Source organism: Apaloderma vittatum, unplaced genomic scaffold, assembly GCF_000703405.1.
Source record: "Apaloderma vittatum isolate BGI_N311 unplaced genomic scaffold, ASM70340v1 scaffold8703, whole genome shotgun sequence".
Lineage (NCBI taxonomy): Eukaryota > Metazoa > Chordata > Aves > Trogoniformes > Trogonidae > Apaloderma > Apaloderma vittatum.
The window spans coordinates 4,638-12,406 of NW_009707463.1; positions in this window are offsets into that span (position 1 = coordinate 4,638).

Genomic DNA, 7,769 nt, shown 5'->3' on the forward strand with positions numbered 1-7,769 from the left:
AAAAAGACAACAGGTTTAGCGGTACCACCCCAAAAAATCCTGACGATTGAAATGCTGTAACACAACAGTGATCTGTTCTCCTCTGTTTCTAATGGAGTAGGAAGAAGTCTTTGGCTAATGGGTAAATTCCTAATTATGAAGTGTTGAAAAGCTTTGCTTAGGGAAGCAGGATCAGCAGAGTGCCTAGACCTGACAGCTCTTGCCTCAGCATAAGAAGGTGGGTTAGATAAGCTCTTGAGGATTTTCCAGTCCTCCAGTTCTGTGGTTTTGTGCTCACTTTTATAGAGGCTTTCTTCTAGAAATCTCCTGGAAAGGCATTTATGTAGCTGTATCAGTGCTGATACTAATTCATTTAAATAACATGTTCCAAGATGTGATGTCTGTGTCCTTTTTTTTTTTTTCTTTTCCTCCCTCTTTTTTTTTTTTCCTCCTGCTGACTGGTTTCCTTAAGCCTCCACGTAACTTTCACTGCTTAGCTCTGATGTCGTTATTGAAATTAGAGTTTGTCTTTCAAAGAATTGTGCTCATCTGTGAGGTATAATGTTAATGATGGTAAGCTTATTAGGCATCTGAAAAGATGTTTTAGTGGTTTGTTTTTAAACGCTGGCTCTTACTGTGGAACCCATCCATGGCCAAGAGCACATCCATGACCTGTGCACAAGAAAGGTGTGAGAACGTGATCACATGTATGGCTTCTCTTCCTTACAAGTTAGCATGGATGCCTGTATTAATTTTAAATGTGCCTCTATGGCATGGGTTATCTAGTTTCATTAGTAGCTTCAGAGGAGAAGTGTTAAATATTAATGATCTCTGTTAGCCTATAGACTTAATTAGGTTGAGAAACAGCTGGATGCTGTGCAGCACCAGCCTTGGCCCCAGCTGCTGTGACTCTCTGCGGTGGGCACGCTCTGATTGCTGAGCTCTTAACCTGTGGCAACAGAGAACACCGTGTCCTCGTGGTTACTTATCAATCCTGCTTCTCCTTCCTGCTTCTAGGACCCTTTTAAAGGCTTCTGGCTTTTAATCAGAAACCAGGAGCATGAGCACCTATTGGATCAGTCCCTTGTGGTCGGGCAGTTTTTTCTTCTGTGTGGGAGTAGCTGCCTTTGCTCTTCCAGGGTAAGTTTTCTTGACTTCTGCTCTCAGGGACAGAATACAAGGGTTACTTGGGTTGTCATCAACAGTTTAACTTGTTCTGGCTATCCTTAAAAAGCCCTTTTGCTTCAGCTAAATGCAGGTTTCAACCCATTCAGGTATTACAAAGTAGGAAAAACACAGAAATCTAAGAAATGGGGAAAAAAAATGCAGCAGAGCTATGAAAGCACTCCTCGACTTGCAGAGCTTGTAGCTGCGGTGGCACAAATCCAGCACTCGATATTCTGCTTGATGCAGTATATAAAAACTTCTCAGTGGAGTTTTGCAGCTCAATTAGCACAGTTCATAAACGATGCAGCTCAATTAAGAAAGCCCTGTATGTGGGGAAACAACATGAATGGAAATAGATGCCTGGAGTAATGAAATATGCAGTTCAATTGGAATATGATGCAGGTGGCTAACGACAATGTCATCTGATAAGCGGAATGTGAATGCGAGAGTGTGTGTGTATGTGTGTGTTCATGTTAGGAAAAGAAATAATACAGTAAATTGTGTGTGCTTGCAGTTTGTTCATCACAGCAAGGGAGGCTGCGGAGCATCTGAGGAACTGTCAGATGGACCTGCAGTGACATTTGCTTGTTGCCTGTACTTTTGGAATGGTCTCTGGAACAGCGGTGGCTATAAAGAAATGAGTATACAAACTTTTTCTATTTTCAATGCACTTTATCAGTGAGATGGCACCTAGATGCACAGCAGATGTTGTCTTTTGTGATGCTGATGAGCCTTTTGGAGCTGTGCAGCTGATAATGAGCTCTGTGTATTGTTACAAGATAGGGCTGCCAGGCAATAACCACCTACGAACCCGACTAACGAACAGCTACGGTGCTGAGGCAGGGTCTAGCTCCTTTGAGACAATGGGTCAAATCCTATAGGTTTTGACCTCATTCGGGGAAAACCTCTTTTAAATTTCAACAGGAGCTTTGACTTTGTCTGGTACACAGGATTTGGCCTTTAGGAATAAACAGCTATTCTAAAAGTGTCAAACAAGATTGCTGTGCCTTGCTGGTAACTGGAGAATAAGCAGTACTTGGTATGGAAGAAAAAAAATGAGAACGGTTAGAAAACAGCTTTAGTAGTTAATATGGAATTTGATAGAAATATTAGGCTTCCATCTAACATTTTTCATTTGGCAGAACAGTTTACATTTTGGAATAATCCACTTAGTGTAGTTGCATGATTTCATACACTAAATATCTGGCTGCTGCCAATCAAATTCTTGGCCCAGAATTGCTGCTTCTAACACGGTCCATATAGAAACCACCGATGACTACATAAATGTCTGTGTCATTACCCACTTCTTTGTCTGGGACGGAAAATGAGCATAAAGTGACTTCAGGAAACACCTCCTGGGAGAGCAAAGGATCCCGGTAATGACAATAAAAGTTTTCTGTTAACTTCAACAGGCTTTGAGAGGTTCTTATTTCTGGAGTGAAATATTTTGTCTTAACAGGATGAGTTACCTGAAGGGAAGAAAACAAAAAGTCAAACCGGTCATCTTGTATTGTGGTAGAGGAAACATTACATCCAGTTCTGCAATGCTTGGACTAAATTCCTCATATGTGTGTAAAAGATGTAGCTGTGAATTAGGGAGTGATGTGGCACATGGTAGATAAAGAACCTGCTTACGTGGGGAACGTTTTTGTGGTCCTCAAGGTATTTTTATCCTTGCTGATTCTTTCGGAATGAGAGGAATGTTGGAAAGTTTTAAAATATGAGTGGATAAGTGAAGCACCCATCAGTGTCTTGCTTGGCAAGATCTTGAGCGGCGTGGGTGTGTGTATTTAAAGGATGGTGATAGATGATGCCCCATCCTGTGCTGAATCTGTCCCTTGCTGATGCCACCACCAGGTCCCACAAGGCAGAACAGGATTTTGCTGCCTGCACTCATTGTTCGTGGCAAGCCAGACTTTAACTTCAAAATCGGCTAATTATTAGTCAAACATGTAAACCATCTGAAAGTACGATCTGTGATTTCTTAACTGTTCTCTTTGGCTTTCCATGACTGACTCTGGGCATACAACAGATTTTTGGCATTGGGACAGACTGCAGGGACATAAATCTGTGGGTTTGGTTGTTTTGCTTTTTTTTTCCATTGACAGGTTGGGAAGGGGGTGAATTTTTAAAAATACCCTAAATTAAAGAGACTCCAGCCTGACTGTGAAATTAATAGAGCTATCAAAAAAGCCACTGTCATTATACAACAATTGTTAATTATTTACAAGCAAGCTTCTGCAAGAACGGTATTGTAGCTGTCAGCATTGTCATTATTAAAATTAAAATGCTTTGTCTGGGTAGAAGATAACATGACTCATTTAGGCTAAGCGCAATGAATATGAAATATTCTGTTTCTCTTCACCAATTAGTCAGAAAGAGAACAATAGCATGTCTCTTTCCTAACAAGATGTTTATTTTAAAAAGTCCAACAAAATAAATATTTTCAGGGCTTTGTTTAAAAAGGACATAAATTTATTGCAGCTCTTATAACAAATGTTGAAAAAAAGGTCTTTTTTTCCTAAGATGACAAAAACTATTTTCACCAAGTGAATTCTGCATTTTCAGATAGTGAAACATCTGAATTTTTTTAGCCTTATCACAAGATCTCGTTTCACCTTATTAAAACATATTTTTTTACCATGTGCATTGTATGCTTTAGAGCTGTGAGTTGCTCAGAGGGCTCTTTGCTGTCTCTGATTTCTTTCATTTTTCCAAGCATTTCTTGGTCTGGTAGCAGCATATCCTGGTCCAGTGGTAATTTCTTGGTTCCCTGTGTAGTTGATCACGATTTTTATGTGCAAGAAGCACCTCGTGATGTTAAGAGAATGGGTTATCTGAGAAGACAGTCAACAGCAGTCTTAGTCTTTCCGCATAGGTATCAGAAAAGCTTTTTCTTGTAAGTCTTCTGAGGACTGTCTTTAGCTACAATTGTAGTTGTGTGTTTGCGTAAGTACAAAAGCAGCTTCTGGTTTTGTTTTCCTTCCACGTGGAAAATCGAAAGATTGTCAGACACTGGAAGGGAGGGAATGTTACTCTGGTTGCTATTACAAGTCAAAAGTAGGCTTGCAGGGAGTGAAGGAAGCAACCTCTTAAAGCTGTACAATGACTGAAGTAGTTACTGATTGCAGAAGTAAAATCCAAGACCTTCAGTTATGCTTTCCTGGCTAGTTCGTGCTTCCTTCTGAAATTTTTAAATATTTTGTTTAGAAAATGATTTTTTTTTTTAGAGTGAGAATATTTATGTTCTATCAGCTTGCAAGTTTTAGTCTTACAGAGGTAAAAGCAAGCTATGTTCTTATACATACAAGCTAAAAAGAAGATGTAGAGAACACAATTGCTTTTTATTTCAAAAACAACATTGACTTTCTAAACGTCGTTAATGGTTTTCACCCACCATTAATTCTGTATTTGGTTGTGGAGGTCATGGTGGAATGAACAGGAGAAAAACAGTTCTTTGGAGGATTTCCCATCAAAATTGAAGACTTGTGACGGAATGCATATTCAGTGGAGCAGATTTTTTAAAAAAATTTATAAACTATAAATACTTCCTGTATTGCAAAACGACAAAAGCTCCAACAAAAATGGTAGAAAAATGCTTGCTCATTATCTTTAGGCAAACACTCTATTTCTTTTCTGCCAGCAGCTGGCTAAGGGTGATTGACCTTATACTTTGCCGTTCTGAGGGTTGGTTCATTTGATATTTGGCTGTTATTAGAAACGTGTCAGTGCTGAGCCACTCCCAGCCTGGGTTTGCTCCTGTCCTCTCCCAGGAGAGGAGGACGTTGCCCGTATCAGTTCCATCACGATCCTTTGGGTTTATGACTAGGGTAGGCTTTAGTTATGTTGATTTGTTGGGAATCTGGAATTTATTTATTGAAGGGAACCTAATGGGAAAAGTGTACAGAAGTGCTTAATATGGAAGGCAAAGCTTGTTCAGCTTGTGTGCAGAATGCCACTGAGGTGATTTAGAAATCGTTCCTCTGCAACGGCTGCCAAGCTTTGGAGGTGTCCAAGTAGGACCTGGGAGGTTACGTTTTCTGAGGGTTGGCTGAAGTTCCACAGTTTGGCGCGATGCAACGGGTGTCAACAGAAAGGATGCGTTTCCTCTAGTGTCCTAAACTTCCCTGACTTTTCGTGTAGCTGATGTTCCTCCAAAAACACCGAAAGGGTCCAGCCTTCCCACCAACCTCTGAGAAGAGGCCCCATAAGTAATATTAACTTCTGCAATTTCCTTGTTACTCTTGAGCAAGTTATTAATTAACTGAATGTAACCACTGGCTGTTGATAAATCCTTTTAACTAATTCAGATTCCATATCAAGCCTGGAGTGTTTTCACTCAAGCTGCTGCTGAAGTTAAGCTTTAGGAAGAATTAGTCCTGATCTGTTTATGAGTGCTGGAGTTGGGGGGAAAATGGAGAGAAGATATTTGTTTGCTTGATTCCACATGACAACTCCAGGGTAACTGAATAGACTGTACGGTTGGTTTGACAAGGCTGTGCACCGAGCCAGCAGCCTCACATACCAGAGACAGGGGGATGGAAGGGGCACTGACAACTGTAGTGGATTTTATCAGAATCTCTCTAAGGAGCGACAATTTGCCTTCAATTATTAATGTTTTTCAGAGGTTTCTCTTCTGAGAGGTATGAATAACTAACTTAAATATGTATTTGTGTAACATTTTCAATAATGAATAAATTACTGTGTGGGAAGGAGTTGAGCAGCAGATCTGAATATTAAATAATGGAGGAGGTTTTTGAAAGTGTAGGAAATGTAGTCTTTAATAGTGTGACTGCTGCTGGTTTTTTTCTGTGATTGCAGGAACTGTGGTTATTGTGTACAGGTGTATTACAATGATGTTTGTGGGAAAACATTGTAATCCAGCCTGAAGTGCCACCGAAAGAAAAAAGCAGTGCCTGTGCAGTGTGGCGTGTGACGGCACGTACGTTAATCCTGCAGCGCTCTTGACTCATCCCAGGGCTCCCATGGTTCTCACTCTCCTCCTCATGCTCAGGAGGCAGCTTGTGCCCAGTGCTGTAGAATTGTGTTAGGGGAGATTTGAAAATGCGGGTGAGGAAAGCTCTCGGCCCTGCTGGGACATGTGCTGAAGTCAAACCCGGAGGAGTGGATTGCCAGGTACCAATTTTCACTCCCAGGGTGGCATCTGTAGAGACCCTTTCCTGTATCCCCTTGTGCGCTGTCCTGTTTAGCCTTTCCCTCTCGACAGAAACGAGTATTTATATGTTTTGTAAAATGTTATAGCGAGTTCTTTTTCTGTAGTGCCACTACAGTCTTGAAAATTTGTCACAGCTATGAAAGCTCATTAAGCAACACTTGGAAGCATCCAGCTTTTGACAGCATCACCAAAACAATGAGCGTATTGGTATTTGTTAGAAGGAGCAATTTATTCCATGTTAGTGGTGGCTTGCTTATTTTAGCATAATATTTTAATATCGCTAAGATACTTAGAAATGGAATTCTTACAGATCTGTCCTTCTGATCTCAAAAAATGCAAAGTCTTATGAAGTGTTATATACATATAACATTGGTGTGTTCTGAAGCAGCAGTCAAATATAAACTTTTGTCATTTCTTCTATACTGAAAATTGCAGAAAACTGTCTGGACAGAAAATAGGTTATCAAGTAGATATATGTGAAACCAAAAAAAGTGGTCAAGTTATAAACTGTTTGGAAAAGTAGACCTTAACAATTTAAGTATATTCTTAGCACTTTGTGTCAGTTCATTTCTTCATGAATTGCACTGCCAAAATTGCCTTGGAGACCTATGGAATCTGGTTCACTTCAAGCAGCATCTGACCCCCTTGAAACCTACAAATTAAGCCAGGGGAGAATATTTACGTGCTGGTTTACACGATCAGGAAGAAAACAGAACTTACTTTCAAACCGAGGATCGTAGTCAAGCCCTGCAATTCTGGTAGAAGAGGTGGATCTTAAAAGGGACTGTGTAATTCCTCTGATTATTTGCAGCTCCCGCTGATGAGAATACTGCTCCCTTGTATGCAGCCACTGGATGTTGAGAGGTAGTCAGTTCACAGCTCCCAGGGCTGCAGCAAGGTGTTTCATTAGCAAAAAAAAAAAACCAACCCAACATTTTTAACCCTAACCTAATTATTAAACTTCATAATTTATTGTTTCATCATCTGGTCCAGCATCCATGGGATTTCTAGATGACATGAAGTGTGGAAACCTGTCATGACAGAAAAAAAAAAAAGGAGAGGCTTGTAGGAAACAATGGTTGTCTTGTGGGAAGAGTTTAAATATATGCAGCTGATCCCATGGGAACTGCTGTAGTCTATTCACCCTGTGTGAAAATGATGCTCTTTCAATATAATCTTTAATCCTTTTCTTTCACCGAAACATGTGAGAACTTTTAAAATAAAGTTTCAAAAGAGTGCTCTATTTTAGTGACTAAATGCTTTTCAGACATAAAAATAAACCAAATTATTATTAGGGTAACAGAGAGGTGACAGGTTATCGGAAATATCTTGCAATATTCTGTCTATAAATTACATATGTGAAATGTTCTTGGGAAAGTTTTAGGCTGAAAATAACCAGGAAATGTATCCAGGTTTGGGGGGGGGGGGGGGGGGGGGGGTGTGTTTT